This window comes from Macrobrachium rosenbergii, chromosome 11 (genome assembly GCF_040412425.1).
Source record: "Macrobrachium rosenbergii isolate ZJJX-2024 chromosome 11, ASM4041242v1, whole genome shotgun sequence".
Taxonomy (NCBI): Eukaryota; Metazoa; Arthropoda; class Malacostraca; order Decapoda; family Palaemonidae; genus Macrobrachium; species Macrobrachium rosenbergii.
In genome coordinates this window covers 33,582,585-33,600,360 of record NC_089751.1, presented here as the reverse complement: position 1 = coordinate 33,600,360, position 17,776 = coordinate 33,582,585, and the positions used below count along the sequence as shown (strand labels likewise).

Below are 17,776 nucleotides of genomic sequence, written 5' to 3'. Positions count from 1 at the left end.
TTTACGCAGGCTAGTGGATTGAGTTTCGGGTCTCCTTTGTCAGGTGCTTCACTCTTCCGTGGCAACGGATTTAGGAGGACCGTCAGAATAACTTTCGTATGCTCTCTCTCTCTCTCTCTCTCTCTCTCTCTCTCTCTCTCTCTCTCTCTCTCTCTCTCTCTCTCAAGGAAGGCAATCGAAATAACCTTCTCTCTCTCTCTCTCTCTCTCTCTCTCTCTCTCTCTCTCTCTCTCTCTCTCTCTCTCTCTCTCTCAAGGAAGGTCATCTAAATAACCTTCTCTCTCTCTCTCTCTCTCTCTCTCTCTCTCTCTCTCTCTCTCTCTCTCTCAAGGAAGGCAATCAGAAATAACTTCTCTCTCTCTCTCTCTCTCTCTCTCTCTCTCTCTCTCTCTCTCTCTCTCTCTCTCTCTCTCTCTCAAGGAAGGCCATCTAAATAACCTTCTCTCTCTCTCTCTCTCTCTCTCTCTCTCTCTCTCTCTCTCTCTCTCTCTCTCTCTCTCTCTCTCTCTCTCTCTCTCTCTCTCTCTCTCTCTCTCTCTCTCAAAAGGAACGCCATCGAAATAACCTTCATGCTCTCTCTCTCTCTTCTTCTTCTTCTTCTTCTTCTTCTTCTTCTTCTTCTTCTTTTGTCGTGCAATTTCATCCTTCTTAAAGCTTGGAATTCAGTTTTCATAATAATACCTTCAGTTATCCTTAACAAACAACAGGAGCAAGAAAATATCCCAAACTAATTATAGTGTTTTCCCATTAGGGGAAAGTCGTCTAGATTCTGAAGACGTCTGGAAGTTGTGGAACCTTGTGTGGTTCCATGTCTGAAGCTCGCTTAATGAGGTTGGTCATGTTGCTCATTATCCAGGTCATGTCTTGCCGCATGTCAGTCCAGAACGTACCTATTGTTTTTCGAGCTCGATTTAAAACATCATATTTTTGTGCTTTGTCAGCAAGAGAGAAGGAATAGGATTTGCTGAACGACAGTTGATGCCTCTTTTGGTTGATCTCATTGGCTGTGCTACCATCTTTATTTTTTGTTGTTGTTGTTCTCGATAATTATATTCTAAAACACGTCAAGCTGAATAGAGTTCGTATAAGCTTACTGAAAGGTTAGTGTCATCCTGCAGAAAGTTTTCAGAAGTCTAGTAAATCCTGGGATCGGTCCCGGCGTGGGAGAGACGACTCGCTCCGTGTTTTGTGCTCCGTTGAAAAAAGCAGTGAATTAGTATTGTTCATGAATCAAATATGGTAGGCCCCAGGGAGGTAAAAGGAAAAAGTATAGATAATACTCCCTTTAGTCTTAGCCGCCAGCACCTCCTCTGGGCTTACAGTAGACTGTATTCAGGTCAGTATTATAACATAAACGTTGTTGTCACCAGTAGTTTGATATTTTACAGGAGAGGCTAAACGCAGCATTAGCCAGAACCCTTTGATTTGACGGCTCTCGCAAGTTTAAAGTTGCCTTTAAAATATTTTTAAGTGTATCCCATATCTGAGGTATTTTCTTCTTTCCCAGCGGGGCACGAATTCTTAAAAGGTAGTGCTCAAGTTTATCATTATTTTAGGAAAAGGAAGAGGGTTGGCATTCGAACGAACACCTTGGGTTTTTTTTTTATCATATCAAAGTGAAATACTGTCGGGTAGGTATGTAGGTTAGGTTCATTTTTTTCAATTGATAACCGATATATAATCTAAATAAATTTTGTGCTGTCTGTATGTCCTGTCATTTTTTAAACAAAATGCGGCTATCTGTGAAAGTAGGTTTATCAGCTATGAAAATGGAGCACTGATATCATAATGACTATATGATTATTATAATGATTTTAAACTTAATTACTTGAAGTTTTCAATTATGTATTATTAAAAATTCAAAACAGTATTTTGTTGCTATAAGTAAATTACCTCGATTACTCGTTGCTGTTCTGATTTTTTACATAGAAAGCCTGCATGCTAACATCTTCACAAAAGGAAGTGTTTAAATTATTTTGATGTGAAAATGTTTTACAGAAGTATTTAATTTTAGTCACAATGTTTTCGTGTGAAATTTACCCCCTTTGTGCTTCGAATTATACTACTATGTTTTAGCGTTCTGTAAGTTTTTTGTTGTTATTGCGCATAAAAATTTTTTTGTCGTATTCTTTTTTGAGCAGTTATACATTTTTTTTTTTTTATTATAGTTATCTGCGTTTTTTATTCGGGAACTACACCAAACATTTTCAGTACGTTTTTATGCCTAGTTGGCTTATCGTTTCCACTGGTTTCCAGCGTTGGGTATTTTGATCCCTCGCTAAAAATTTTTTTTAGAACAATAGTTTGGACAATAGATTCAGATGGGCTTTTCCACTCCCCCTCATCAGCAGTGCTGCTGAATTTATTCAAGTAGGTACACAGTTATAAGGACACGATTGTTAATGGCATAGTTAAGTGAACTGCAAATACTAGATAACATATAACTTCACATATATTTTATCTCATCAAGGACTTGCCCCTAAGTCTGGGTGGTTCCAGGGAAAAACTACAACGATCACCGCCACATTCATACTTTAACCGCTGAATGATGAATGAATCTCATGTGCATAAAACTTCTACGTCATATGGTGCTTCACGTACTTGCACACGTGGGTCATCCGCAGTGCGTCGAACCCGCGTAAACACACTGCAGCATTTATCTAAATCTTGTACGCATCATCGTGCCAACATATTTAGAAAATAAACATGACTATGCTACAAGTGCTGACCACTCTTATTGTTGTAGTTTCCTTCATGTTAGTTGAATAAACAATGCCATTTTACAATTACAGTATAGTGTTCAGTGTGGTACATTTCATTTTGCCGAAATTTTTGCTATGTCATGCATATTATGTTATTAATCACGAACTTTCTTTCAGCATGTTTTAAACTTATCGACTTAACCCCAACCATCTGTGCGTTGAGCTTTCTTTGGTCATTTTGATGCAATCTCTATCTTCCTCGTGTTCCTCTAAAACGTAAATCATATTTACAATCCTTTCTTGACCTTTTGAAACCATTCTGTTAATCCTTCGTTCATTTGCCAAGCCCTTCGTATAACTGAGCTTTAGCTGTCCAACTCATTTCTTTAATCCATATTCTGTCTTTTAAGTCCGCACATCCTCCCCTGCGGCGTCCTTGTCAGTTTCTGTAATGCTCAACAACCACATCTTAATCATTATCTAGATTTTAACTCACAGGCATTTTATTGGATTCTTAATAACAAAATCGATAAGTTTATGCTCATGAATTGCCTTTGGGAATCGAAAGAAATAAGGCAAATATAAAAGAGAAAATATGTAGAAGCAATGAAAAGAGTTCAAGGCATCAATGGCTGCATATATTAGGGGACAATCTATAAGAATGCAAGGTGGTTTCCACGATTTTTAAGGTTGTTTATAACAATTGGCATTGTTATTCTCTCATTCGTTTACTGTCTTTGTGTGAAGGTTTGCAAGCACACACCATTATAGTGTGTGGGTTGGTGTATATTAAAATATGTTCCGTGTGTGAGTCGGCTAGTGGGTGCGTTAGCGTGTAAGTAATTCTAAAGTTTAAAAGAAAAATGAGAAAATTGTGGAAAAGATTGGAACCTAACTCCAATAAAGGGAAAAGTAGGCTGCCATTTACATATATATTTTTTATAAAGATTCTCCTAGAAAAAAAAAAAAAACATTCCCATTCACGAGATAGTCCCTTCCCTGGGTGGGGGTGGCTGGGCGGGGAAGAGGCTTCCCAAGAACGAGATTGAAAGCTTTTGGGATTGTGCCCGTCGCTCCGGGACCCGTCCTCCCGAACGCCTTTCAAATTGGTCCTGGGTATAGTGTGATGGGAGTTGCTTTAGCGTCGTTAGTGGGCTTCATGGGTTCTAACTCACTTTTCCCCCCCCCCTCCGATATTGTGACGAGGGTGATACAAAATTCGAAAAGAAGCGAGCATCTCTCTCTCTCTCTCTCTCTCTCTCTCTCTCTCTCTCTCTCTCTCTCTCTCTCTCTCTCTTCCGTTTCGAAGGGGAACTCCAGAAGATGCTAGCCTTCCGGTCCTCAGGAAGAATTATTATTATTATTATTATTATTATTATTATTATTATTATTATTATTATTATTATTACCTCCGCAAGTAATTTGTGTTTTTGTTATGTATGTGTGTCTGTTTGTTCGCAAGAGTACTCTTTATACAAACGGCCTCGTAACTGGCAATAAGTGGTTGCCTTTTGGGAGAGATAGGAATGCATCTTTTGGGGAAAAGGGACCATAACGGGATGGATTGCTAAGTTTTAGAGGAGATTTTCAGTCTTGGAACGCTTTTGTCATTACTACCACCACCATCAGTGCACCTTACTTGGTGCAATGTAGGCATTACTTAAGGTTCTTTGCAGCGTCCCTTCGGGCCCTAGCTGCAACCCCTTTCATTCCTTTTACTGTACCTCTTTTCATATTCTCTTTCTCCTATCTTACTGTCCACCCTCTTTTACAATTGTTTCAACATGATTTTCAGCGCTGAATGACCTCATAGGTACCAGTGCTTGGCCAGTGGCCTAAATTTTATACTCAGTTCAGTTGTTCAATACCCTGTAGGCTTAAATTTTGATTTAAAAAAAAGCCATATACAACTAAGGGCAAAAGGGTTCTGCCCCAGTTATGCATTGCGCATGGACTTTTTCTTTTTATTTGATTGTAGCTTCCCCAGCAGGAAACAGAACTTCACGATATTGGAAATCAAGAAAATAATGGCCCGTTGCTGTTCGAGCGGCAGTCATGAAATTTTGACCTGCCTAGGACATGCTCCACAGTTTCCAGTATAGACTGCTCGTATATTGTGTGTGCTTCGTCCATCGGTCTGCGGAATGAAAATCCATTTTTTCCCGGTTGCTTTCCTTTCTTTAGGCTGCAGTTGTTGTGGGGTTTTGTTTTCTCTTTTTTTTTCCTTGTAATGCACTGTGATAGCTTAATTTTGTATTTTTTTCAGAATTCTGATCCTTTCGAGCTTAATTTTTTCTTATTTTAGAATTTTGGTCCTTTTGAGCTTCATTTTTTTTTTTTTACTTTTTTTTAAGAGTTCTGATGCTTTTTGCTTCGTTTTCCCCGAAAAGGAAAAAGAAATATATATTCGAGTCAAGATAAAAGTGAGTTCGTTTAAGGTGCGCTTATGGTATATATGCATGCAATATAATTTGTAGCAATTTTTGCTCTTCATTACTTGCAAGTCTGAAAATTTTTAAAATTTCCTTCAGTAAATAGTAGGTACACTTTAATGATCTTGTGGGTATTTGAGGCTGAAGCAGTATTCGGGAGGCGGCGTGAAATGTGGAAAATATCACACAGTAATTCTCTACGGGCACATAAAAAATGAAATCTTATTTTGCTGTTTTCGTACCGTGAATCTTGTCCCTAAAATTCAAGAAAGATAGGAGCGTTGATTTAGAATATTAATTCTTGTGGTTTATTTGTCAGAAGTATTGCCAACGTCACATAATTTACTGCAAATGATGGGCTGTTTTTCTTGTTTAATAATTTTGCCATTTACAGTAAATGTTTCTTGATGGGAGTCGAGACGAAATTGAAACGAATGAAAGTTCCGGTGTTAACTCCGTAGATATATTTTGCGCGCATTATGGATGACAACTGCAATGGTATTTACATTATCGTTACAATTTATTGTCATCGAGTAGAAGTTATTTGGGTTAATGGTAATGATAATATTGTTAAAACCGGAATCATCATCTATATAATTAATCCTATTATTAGTGTACTTTAAATATTATTGTATTTATATTACCGGTACATTTATCGCTATTTGTTAGATATCAGTTTTGGAGTAATGACAGTGTTAGTAGTGTTTTTAACATCGAAATCATCATAAATATATTTAATCCCATTATTCGTTTTCGTTACATTTTATTTTATTAATATTACTTTTACAGCTATGACGACCTATTAGAAATCACTTGGGATTAATAGTAATAATAGTATTTTTAACTTTGAAATCATCAATGTACTCAATCCTATTTTAGTGTTCTTTCAATTTTATTTTAAATAGAATGGAAAAATTGTGACCTAGTGACGCGGCTTGGGCTTAATACTAAAAGTAATTCAGTTTTATAAGGGTTAATTGCTAGACTTTTAATTGGTTTTAATATTTTATTTGGGCTTTTCATTTATTCGTGACAGTAGTTAAGAGTCAGCAAAATGACACAGCTGGTTTTTATAAACAACTGGAGAGAGAGAATTTAATTATGTTCACAAGTTTCAAGTAGTTTTTACGGGAAGTTCTAGCAACCTGAGATAGGAAGGAGAAATCAAGTCAGAGAGAGAGAGAGAGAGTCTTTGGGAACAGAAGAAATAGAGGCCAGGTCATCCTTTGAACTATTATTAGAAATTCTTATTTTAATATGTACTTCTTTTTATTTAAGGGTGAGAGAAATTTTCAATAAGCGTTAGTCTCTCTCTCTCTCTCTCTCTCTCTCTCTCTCTCTCTCTCTCTCTCTCTCTCTCTCTCTCTCTCTCTCTCTCTCTCTGGAGGTCAAAGCTGTCACTGTTCCGTTCAGCCTAAGAGAAGAATTTTTCCTCCTGGCCAGTGACTTCCTAACACCCCGTAGGCCACTTCTTCCGAAGTGGACTTTGTGAAAATCGGTAATCCTCTTAGGATTATAGACGGTTCAGTAGCTGCTTCTTTCCTTCTACTGCCGAGCTTTGGAGTTCTTTTGGTCTGTCAGTTTCTCAGGCCTATAATCTTGTCTTCCTTGGAGTGATGTTTCATCGCCTCCTTATGGGTTGAGCCGCACCTGTCTTCTGACTTCCTTCTTTTCTTTCTTCTTCCTCTTCCTGAGTTTTTCGGTCTCAGCTTAAAAAATGGATGTTTGGTCTCCCGTCCCATCGGCCTCTGCTCCTAGAAAAATTCTCTCTCTCTCTCTCTCTCTCTCTCTCTCTCTCTCTCTCTCTCTCTCTCTCTCTCTCTCTCTCTCTCTCTCATAAGTGTTCTTAAGTAATCTTGCCCATAAATATTGCCTCTTGTAGATTAAAATCTTATAATATTGCCTAGAACTTGAATTGGTCAACCGACTCCATTTCCCTTGGTAAATCGCATTTCAGAATACCAGGACTTGGTTTTGTGTCTTTGGTTTTAGGGATCATTACAAATACTCAGTCAATCTTTATCCTCTTATATGTTTTTGCCATCAGGTATTACTTACCCATGAGGCTTGCAAGCAAAGCAATCACGAGAGAGCAACAGGTGGCTCTCGAGATGCGTTCATCCATCAAGGCCAATGGCGAAAAGCTTTTAACTCGCCGAATGAACGAGGGAAAAAAATGTGAACATTTTTTTTATGTGTGATGGGCATTTCGGCATTTTTTTTTTCACGTGGCTTCAGAGCGGCGTCACTTACCTGGAAAATGCGGTAGCCGTAATTAGTGTTTATGAAATTTTATAGAAAAATTATTAGTTTCTGCCCAACAAAATTATATCCTTTTAAAAAAGTATTAGATTGTATATAAAAAAGGGGGATTGGTAACGAGAGAAAGTAGGTTTTAGAAAATTGAGAGGGAAGAGAAATTGCCTGAAAGTTTTGTACAGAAAAGGGGTGAGGGTGTTGTAAATAGAGAAAATGTGTTTTAGAAAATTGAGAGGAAGGAGAAATTGCCTGAACATTGTCAGTTAAAGGAATGACGTCATGTTAAGAGGATCATGGATCTTTGTCTAGATACTCATTCTGCTACATTAGACTTCCTTCAGATGCTTGATCACAGATTTTTGTTGGACATCAAGACTTCCTTCGGATGCTGGATCACAGATTTTTCTTGGAAGGATTGTAAAGTCATGTCTTTTTAATTAGGTGAGCAGTCATTACGCTACGCGTATTTTACTCAGCAGAAGAGAGAGCCTGTTTGATTTGCAAGTTTAACGTTACTGAAAATAACTTTTAACCGAGGTGTGTTTTTGGGTTACTGGTGATGCTTTTTGAACCGAAGTGTGTGTTTTTGGGTTACTGGTGATGCTTTTTGAAAGTGCCTTTTAACCGAAGTACTGTATGTGTTATTGGGTTACTGGTAATGCTTTATGAAAATGCCTTTTAACCGAAGTTTGCTTTGTTGGATTACTGGTAATTCTGATTGATAAAAGTATAATAAAACAATGAAGTGTCAGGCATAAAAAAAATCTTGAAAGATATATAAACATATCACTGATAATTTTGATAAGCATATTATACGCGCTGACGTGTCCAAATGTTTTTGTTATTGATATATGACTTCTGTTTACTTCTAGTGCGCTGAGAGTCTTCTTTATTGAACTGCATATCTGGTATTTAAAGTGACGAATAGTTTAGTATATGACGTTATTCAAAACTTTCTTGGAAGTATTTTTCATTTGCAGAATATGGTGGTATTGGAAAAAAAAAGATACGATGGCAGTGTCGGGGAGCCTTCGTAATTATGTGGAATTTTTTACTTTAAATTCAGGTAGCTGAAGGACATGCATCTCACGCGGTGCACAGTAGGCATTATCTAAGGTTCTTTGCAGCGTTCCTTTGGCCCCTAGCTGCAACCCCTTTCATTCCTTTTACTGTACCTCTGTTCATATTCTCTTTCTTCCATCTTACTTTCCACCCTCTTCTAACAATTGTTTCATAGTGCAACTGCGAGGTTTTCCTCCTGTCACACCTTTCAAACCTTTTTACTGTTGATTTCTGTTTCAGCGCTGAATGAAATCATAGGTCCCAGTGCTTGGCCTTTGGCCTAAATTCTATTTTCTATTCTATTCATACATCAGTTCCCCAGTTTCCATTTCCAAGAAGAGTATGTGCGATATCTCGAATGCTTGAGTTTAACCGCAAATACATTCGTTTTCACTTTCCTTCTTATTCAGTTCCGATAGGAAGTTGTCTTCCTCGCGTAAGACTTTGAAAGCTAAGCTTTTCTATTAATGGCAAAAGCTTAAATGCTCTTTACGATGCTTGACGTTTAGACATAAAGCTGTTTCTCAGGGGAAGGCGAAGTCTTTCTTTCAGGTTTCAGATTTTCCAAGGTCTTGCTGGTTTCATGTTGCTGTACCTTTGGCTCGGAAAGGTGCTGTAAAGCATAATATTTATGCTTCTGTCCATTTTCGGACTTGCCACTTTTGAGCTTTATTTATCATATATCCACACACGCACACACATATATACAGTATATATATATATATATAATTTATATATATGTGTGTGTATTATACATACATATATATATATATATATATATATATATATATATATATATATATATATATACTAGCTTATGTACCCGCCGTTGTTCGGGATAAAAAGGGGCATGCCGTCCGTGATGACAACCCCTACAGGGTGGATTATGCAGTCACTTGCAGAATAAATAATCACTTGGGATCATTGCAATCTTATACATCCGGCATGGCACATAGTTATAGGAAAGATGTTAGATTGTTCAAACTTAACGCATGGTTCAGAAGGATAAAATACAATAAGTATGGAGTTTGTGATAATGCATTTACATGATCTGACGTAAGATACATGATATGAATTACAACTGTTATCAGTTTCGTTCTGCCATTATGTGTTCACGCACTTCGCTTTACTCGAAATAAATTCACTCACATGAAAATAAACTTCAGACTTACCTTGGGTGTGTCGTCAGTGTAGAAAAAATCACTGGTGATAAAGTAACACTCAAACAATTTTACTGAGAAATTCTTTGTTGTTATCAAATTCGCGTCCAATAAATTTATGTTACGGGTTAGACGGCAAGTGGCCTTATATACCCGTAGTGGGTCATGCATGTTGAGACCTGCATGCATTTCATCATGTCCGCATGCATCCAGACTGATCCAGATCATTCTGTCCAGATGCTTCGTGACTGGGTCATGTTTGAACTTGCAGGCCATGCTCTCGCCTGTTACCAGGATTATTTTAGCACAATTTTGGATAATAGTTGTGATATTTTTAATACTATTTTTAGCACTTTAAAATTTTCATCCGATTAAAAAAAAATTATTAGTTCGGCATCAAGCTGGACGATCATTTAAAGCCTACCAATGGGGACTCCTGCTTGTTAGAACCTGCATAGATTTCGTCATGTCTGCATGCTTGGTCACTGGTCAAGTTTGAACTTGCTGACCAGGCTTACCTCGTGTTATCAGGCTTATTTTAGCGTATTCTTGTGTGTAACCTACGATAATTTTGCGTACTTGGCGAGTAAGCATACCAGTAATTAGCTGCATTACTCTATTCCTTCTACCATTTCTCCCTTCTCCCATTCCCCACCCCATCACCACCATGCTACATCCCCCCCCCTCTTACTCCCCAGTCCTTAACCTTCTCCACACACTCCGTCCCTCTCCTCCCATTTCTACCCTATCCTATTTACCCTCCGTATCCCCATTACTTCTCCCCATTTATGTGGAACTTTCAGATTACACTTGGTACTATTAACCTGTTTCGAATTTCAACACTATAGGCAAAATAAAAAGAAAGTTATATTGAGGAGGGGGGGGCATAGGGCGGCCCCCGGGGCCCCAAACGTTCTTATAGTAATTTATTAATAATGCAATTGGTGCCAGTAACCCATGCTTTAAATCTGACCAAAATCGGCCCCAAAGCAAGTAAGTTATATTTACGGGGGTCCCCCCCCAGGTCCCCGAAAGGCTTGATAACTGTTTTGAAGTAATGGAATTAGCACCAATAACCTACGTTTCAAATTTGAATCAAATATGCCCAAAAATAAGAAAGTTATATTCTGGGGGAGTAGAAGTAATAACCTTTTAGGGGGGTTTAATATGTTTTTAAGAAAATCTAATTAGCCTGTGCTCGACTTATACTGATCGGTTCACTGGTGTAGACGTTCACTTGGAACAAACAGACAAACAAGCAATCAAACAAAGACGCGTTTTCTCATTTACATAATAAATAAAATGTGTATACATACATACACATTATATGTATATATGTGTATATATATAATACACACACGGACACACACACACATATATATATATGTGTGTGTGTGTGTGCGCACAAGTATACCTGCATGTATTTTCACTGTGCCATAAGAAAGATATAGTGATTTCGATAGTGACAAGTTTCTGGTTGTGGTTGACGCTTTGGACATCCAGTCAGTTGTGTAAAGGAAACTTTCATTTTTTCGATTTCATTAACTGCCAGATGGTAAGACATTCGTGACACGTCGTCCTGATATGAAGTTGTGATATCTGAATACTAATCCGTCCCATGTGATTTTGGGTAAGTTTATCATAAGTGCGCTGTAACATTATTTTGGTCGTATCGTGTGTGTGTGTGTGTGTGTGTTTGCATGTATGTCTGTATATATGTGTATGTGCATGAATGAGTGAATCGATGTCGAGCCCGATAAACTGTCGCATTATGGAGTTGTTTACATGATTAGTTTCCTGAATCCACATTTTTTATTTGAGTGATGAATAAGGTCACTTTTGCGCTGACATATCTCTTAATCAAATGAAGCTTATTTGTAAAATTTCCCGTGATTTTGGAGCAGGTATGGGGTTCCTGTATTTTGCTTGTGAACTTAGATTCTGTATGCTTCTTATTTTTGAGGTCTTGTCTATTTTTTTTTTCTCTTTTAATAAAAACTTAATTTTTCGTCGTTGTAAGTAGTTTTATTTTTGCAGAGGTTATATTTCCGCATATCATTGGTACATACAACCATCTTGACCTTCCACAACAAATTGTCTTAAAATAGAGGCCTATGAGTGGAAAAAATTTAAGCTGTTCACAAATGGAGAAAAGAATATGAATTATATATATAATATATATTTATGGAGTATTCATACATATACTACATATGTTTGTATATATATTTATATATATATGTACATATATATAGTGTTTATGTAACAGTAGTAAATATATTTGTATATAACTGATAACAAAATTAAAATAGAATATATGAAACAAATATTAATTTACAAATACAAATAACGGTTTGATATTAAAAATACCAAGAAAGTAAATTAAAGCAAAGGATATGATGCCATGACACGTCCCAGTATTTGAGAACACCGTTTATATGGTCGCCAGCCTCCTTCAGGCCAGCAGGTGACAATAGTCACATATACCTACAAGTAGTCTAGAAAAGCGTAATTGAAAGAAGAGTTTGCTGAGCCCTCCAGGTACCTGATTATTGCAAATACCTTTCTGACAGTGATGTACTGTACAATGAGGTGCACATAGTAGTGCTTTGTATTTATTTATTTATGAATTTATTTACTTCTTTATTTATTTTTGAGACTTTCCGAGTGTTTATTCGGCTTTTCTCTTTGTAGTATGATGGAGTGGCCTCACTGGCCAGTACCGATAGGCTTTCGTTTGTTTTTTCTTTTATTATGAAACTCTTTAGACAGCATGTTTGTGCTTACTGAGTTGAGAATAGCCTCTAATGTTATTGTCAGTGTCATGCTTCAGCTTGCTTTATTTAGCTTTCTTCATTATATTTGTGTGTTCAGATTTATTTTATTTCCTAATCAGTGTTTGTTTGAGTGTTCTATTCAATCCGCTTTTTGCCATACTTCTGTATTATTGTTTTTATAGTTTTATTTTATGATTATCTTTCTGACGTTTGCATAGCAAGTTGATTATATATGTATGTACATAATGCATGTACGTAATGACTAACAATGGCGAATAGTCGTAATAAAACCGCTTCATGAATTAGGAACGGCGCCTTTATGGATGTCTTGTAATATATTACTGAGACCTCAGAAGTTCTCCTTAACTATTAATTGTGAATGCCATCTCCCCCATTACAGAACTCCATGTAAGGCCTTTGTAATGTCTTGTTTTCAAGTTTTTTTTGTTTTTGTTTTAAGACAATGGCATAATTAAATGTCGAGTGAGTTAGGGGTAAAGCGAAAGCCTTCGGGAAAGCAGCTGTTATGTAAAAATGTCGGTGTTTACTCTGATGAGGTAAAGAAACCAAGGCCAAGTTTTAGCATATGTGGCTTCTGTTGTGCTGCCTCAGTGGTGCAGTGACGTCATAGAGAAGGAATGGAAGAAGACTCAGAGGAAGGAGAAGTAGAAGTGAAGAGGGTGAAGTGGAGATACATTAGCGTCATTGAACATTTGGAGATTTCCGTGACGTCACCGAACACGACGAGGAAGAAAAAGAAAAAGGGCAGGAGGCTACTGCTGTGGCTTATCTTGAAAGGTTTCGTGTCGAGTCAAACTGTCTTGCTTGATTATTACTGGCGCATTTACCTCAGCTGATCCCGTGCTTGCGCAACAAGCTTTCATGCCCTCAGGTGTGTTAAGGATTCTGGATGTTATTTAGCGCATTTATTTTTTTTTCAGTGAATATAGTTCTTATTACAATAACGCTTTAGGTTTATATCATTGTGCCGTGTTCTTACAAATTTAATAATGCGTTTGTTTAATTTACGGGGCTATATATTTACTTAATTTTTTGCACACTTTTATCAGAAAAGAAATGGACAATACAAAATTATTCACGCTGAGAAATTACTGGGAATTTTGAACTAGTCGGTACCGAGTTCTCTCTCTCTCTCTCTCTCACACACACACACATATATATATATATATATATATATATATATATATATATATATATATATATATATATATATATATATATATATATATATATATATATATATATATATTAATTTTCATTACTATTATCAGTGTTTTTTTGGAGCTGGCTATTTGAGCGAGTTATTGTTAGAAACGCAGCACACATCATTCTCAGTTTCCTTTTGCATAATAGATATTTCAAAAAACAAGCACATTCTCTCTCTCTCTCTCTCTCTCTCTCTCTCTCTCTCTCTCTCTCTCTCTCTCTCACACACACACACACACACACACACACACACACACACACACACACACACACACACAGTTTAACAAATCAATAGGAAGATTCCAGAAGAGATGCTCTAAATTCCCCTTGAGGTCTCCAGTCACACGTTCAAAATATCTCTCTCTCTCTCTCTCTCTCTCTCTCTCTCTCTCTCTCTCTCTCTCTCTCTCTCTCTCTCTCTCTCTCTCTGTGCAGCATGATTATTATGGAGAACGTATAGTAAGGAGCTCAACGTAGGGTGCTGAGTATATCGAATAGTATAAACCGGAGTTTGGATTTTTGATGTTCAGATACTTTCAAATATCAAACATTCCACTCTTATTGCTATTGCTATTTATCTTCAGATTATTATTTCCTTGTTACATAATATTGACTTGCAGCTATGTCTAGCAACGCGCTCAGCCTTAGGTAAGGATGTAGACGCTGTCTGGTGTGACTTTAAGTGCTGGTCAATACTGGGATTTCAATGAGGGTTACTCAGCTCTTGCCTAGCGACTAGTCGGCAGACTCCAGCTGTTTTTATTTTGACTGCTATTTCGCACCACTGTATTCTTGGCACCTTGAAGGCAAGTTTATCTAGGAATGTTGGTTTGTCTCATCCCGAGTTACGGTATAAACACGCTCATGAGCATGATATATGAATATATTACTGTGATATTCGAAAATAAAGGCTACGTAGATTCCCCGTAGAGTTGTTTAGTTTTCCTTGCACTATGAAGAGGGGAATCCCGTAGGGGATTAGTGATGTCCGTGCACCTCACGCGTTGCACTGTAGGCATTACTGGAGGTTCTTTGCAGCGTCCCTTATGCCCTAGCTGCAGCCCCCTCATTCCTTTTACTGTACTTCCTCCAGTCATATTCTCTTTCTTCCATTTTACTTTCCACCCTCTACTAACAATTTTTTCATAGTGCAGCTGTGAGGTTTTCCTCCTTTTGTATCGTTGAACTGGAAATTGTAATGAGAGAGAGAGAGAGAGAGAGAGAGAGAGAGAGAGAGAAAGCATTTCACGACTACTGGAATCCACGAGTACCACCGCACTTGACTGATTCTCTGCATAATATCTTCCACGAATTGCCAATTTCCTAGGCGAAATAAGAGACAGTTAGTGTCCCCGAATGACTGGAGGTGACTCGTGCTCATAGGTGCGAAGCTTTTATTGGAATGGGTGGGATTCTCACCTTGGTTGTCAAGATGGCTTGATCTTTCATGATCGTAATTTCGTTGGGATTGATATCAAATTCTCATCTAATGTTTGATTTTATGGTTTTATTACTGCTTACCTTTACTATGTTCATATTGATAGTTCGGAATGATTCAGTCGTAGTACGACTGCCTATACAGTTTTCATGTTGTGGTTTACTATAGGCTTCCGTAGGTTGTGGGACAACAGGCACCTAAGGTGCTGCCATCTTGAATGGCTAGTTTTACATTTGGCTCTTCTTGATTTGGGAACATGCTTCGTTAATCACTGGCTTTGTTTTGTGTTCCATTGGAATGTGTGCTCACGTGAACAACAACAATAACAACAATAATGAATAGCATACAGTTCTATCGTTGGTAAATGCTGCTTTCCGGTTTTGTCCTTCGCTCGCGAATTAGTTTATTTATTAAGGATGAAATGTAATAGTGAACTATCGTTGATTCGATTGAATTTTCGTTTGTAATCGCGGTAGTGATTGATTGACCTCTGAAGCCCCAGCCATGGCTACAAATGCACATTCTCACACGTGAGAAAGTGAATCGACTCTGATAAATATATTTTGCAGTGGAAGGAAAGAGATTTTGAAGTGGAAGGAAAGAGATTTTGCAGTGGAAGGAAAGAGAATTCTTTCAAAGGTCTTGCTGGAGCTGACGGATACTTCCATTTCACGAATAATCCATTCTAGCTCCCTTTATTAAAACCGAATTATAATTCTCTCTCTCTCTCTCTCTCTCTCTCTCTCTCTCTCTCTCTCTCTCTCTCTCTCTCTCTCTCTCTCTCTCTCTCACGCACATTTTTCCCTTCCATTTCACAAATAGTGTATTCATTTTCGTTCCCTTCATTAAAACCGGATTATAATTCTCTCTCTCTCTCTCTCTCTCTCTCTCTCTCTCTCTCTCTCTCTCTCTCTCTCTCTCTCTCTCTCTCTCATTGCTAGGTAACCAACTGGTTCTTAGCCACGTAAAATAAGTCTAACCCTTCTGGCCACCCCTAGAATAGCTGTTGATCAGCTCAGTGGTCTGGTTAAACTAAGGTATACTTAACTTTCTCTCTCTCTCTCTCTCTCTCTCTCTCTCTCTCTCTCTCTCTCTCTCTCTCTCTCTCTCTCTCTCTCTCTCTCTCCACATTTTCCCTTCAATTTCACAAATAGTGCATTCATTCTCGTTCCCTTTATTAAAACCGGAATATAATTCTCTCTCTCTCTCTCTCTCTCTCTCTCTCTCTCTCTCTCTCTCTCTCTCTCTCTCTCTCTCTCTCTCTCTCTCTCTCTCTCTCATCTGGTGACTCTTGCAGACGAGTCAACATTTAAAACGAATGGGTGCAACGCCATTACGTTAATAACGTTCCAGCAGCTGACACCACGTTTTGTTTATGGGCTCGGAATGCTATTTGGGGGATTGACTGGCAAAGTTAATTTTTTTTTAATGTGTTTCTGTTAGAAGCGAAGTTAAGTATACCTTAGTTTTACCAGACCACTGAGCTGATTAACAGCTCTCCTAGGGCTGGCCCGAAGGATTAGACTTATTTTACGTGGCTAAGAACCAATTGGTTACTTAGCAACGGGACCTACAGCTTATAGTGGAATCCGAACCACATTGTAGCGAGAAATGAATTTCTATCACCAGAAATAAATTCCTCTAACTCTTCATCAGCCGTGTTAGAAGCGAAATTCGTCCAGTTACTACTAGGTCATGATAAACCCTTTGGTTTAACTAATATATTCCAATGAAAAATTTTTCCATTTGTTTTACTCGGAAACGAAATTTGGCCAGTTACTGCTAGGTCTAATAAACCCTTTTAACCAATGTATTCCACAGATTCACAGCCACTTTATATGCCAACACACAATGCGAAGCAGCATCACGTCTTCGATTGTCGCATTTGTTGCGCCATTTTTCTTAGACTTGCAGTTTTTGATATATTTATTTTTGAAATAGCTAATCTCCCCATTTTTTATTGTAATTTTCCTTTTCAGACACACTTTGCCACACGGCCATGTGCGCTGTTGCTTACAAATACCCTCGTTTGATATTCCTTACGTAATCGACCAAAAATCAAAACCATAATGGTGTGAAAGGGTTGCCTTGAATTATATGGAAAGCAAACGCAGGAAGAATCTGTGTTCGATATTTTGACGTGCATGACGATTGATACCATGTAGTTCATTTTTGTTTCCTTAATGTCCGACGAAGTGACATTCCTAAACATCGAAGCGGACCCTTTTTCGTTAAGAATAAATATTGTAGGCATTGCTTTCTACATTTTTGGTACAAGTGAAAAAATGTTGAGCTTAATAAAGCTTGCTTATTCATCTATAGCCCTCATTTTTCTCCGCTGTGTTTCATGTTATGGCATGATTGTTAGCTGTGCAGTCATTCAGTCGTGGTTTATGCAGGTTCTCTCACAGGCCATTAGTTCACTTTGTTTTGTGTACAAACACACGAGAAGTAGACTAAACCCAGCTTTGCTGTTTTATAAGTGGATATAAAAGCATTGTCTGGTGTTTTCATTGGGCCTTTGTGAATTATGTTTCGTTTATTTAACGTAGGCAATCCTACCCAATACGGTGTTATGCTGTTGTAAGGTATCATATTCACAGTATACAGATACATGAATGGACCAATGGGAAGTTTAAAACCCGTTCAGCAGTTGGTGCAAAATAGGGGAAGCGAACCAGTTGCAGATGCAAATTAGCGGATGCAACAGAGGGAACGAAGA

The 17,776-nt window shown here is 37.8% G+C and overlaps 1 protein-coding gene across 23 annotated transcripts in view; it reads left to right on the top strand.

The window, feature by feature from the left end:
• Window positions 1–17,776, top strand: part of EndoA (endophilin-A) — a 534,923-nt gene that overhangs the window by 218,997 nt on the left and 298,150 nt on the right. The gene's annotated exons all lie outside the window — the stretch shown is intronic.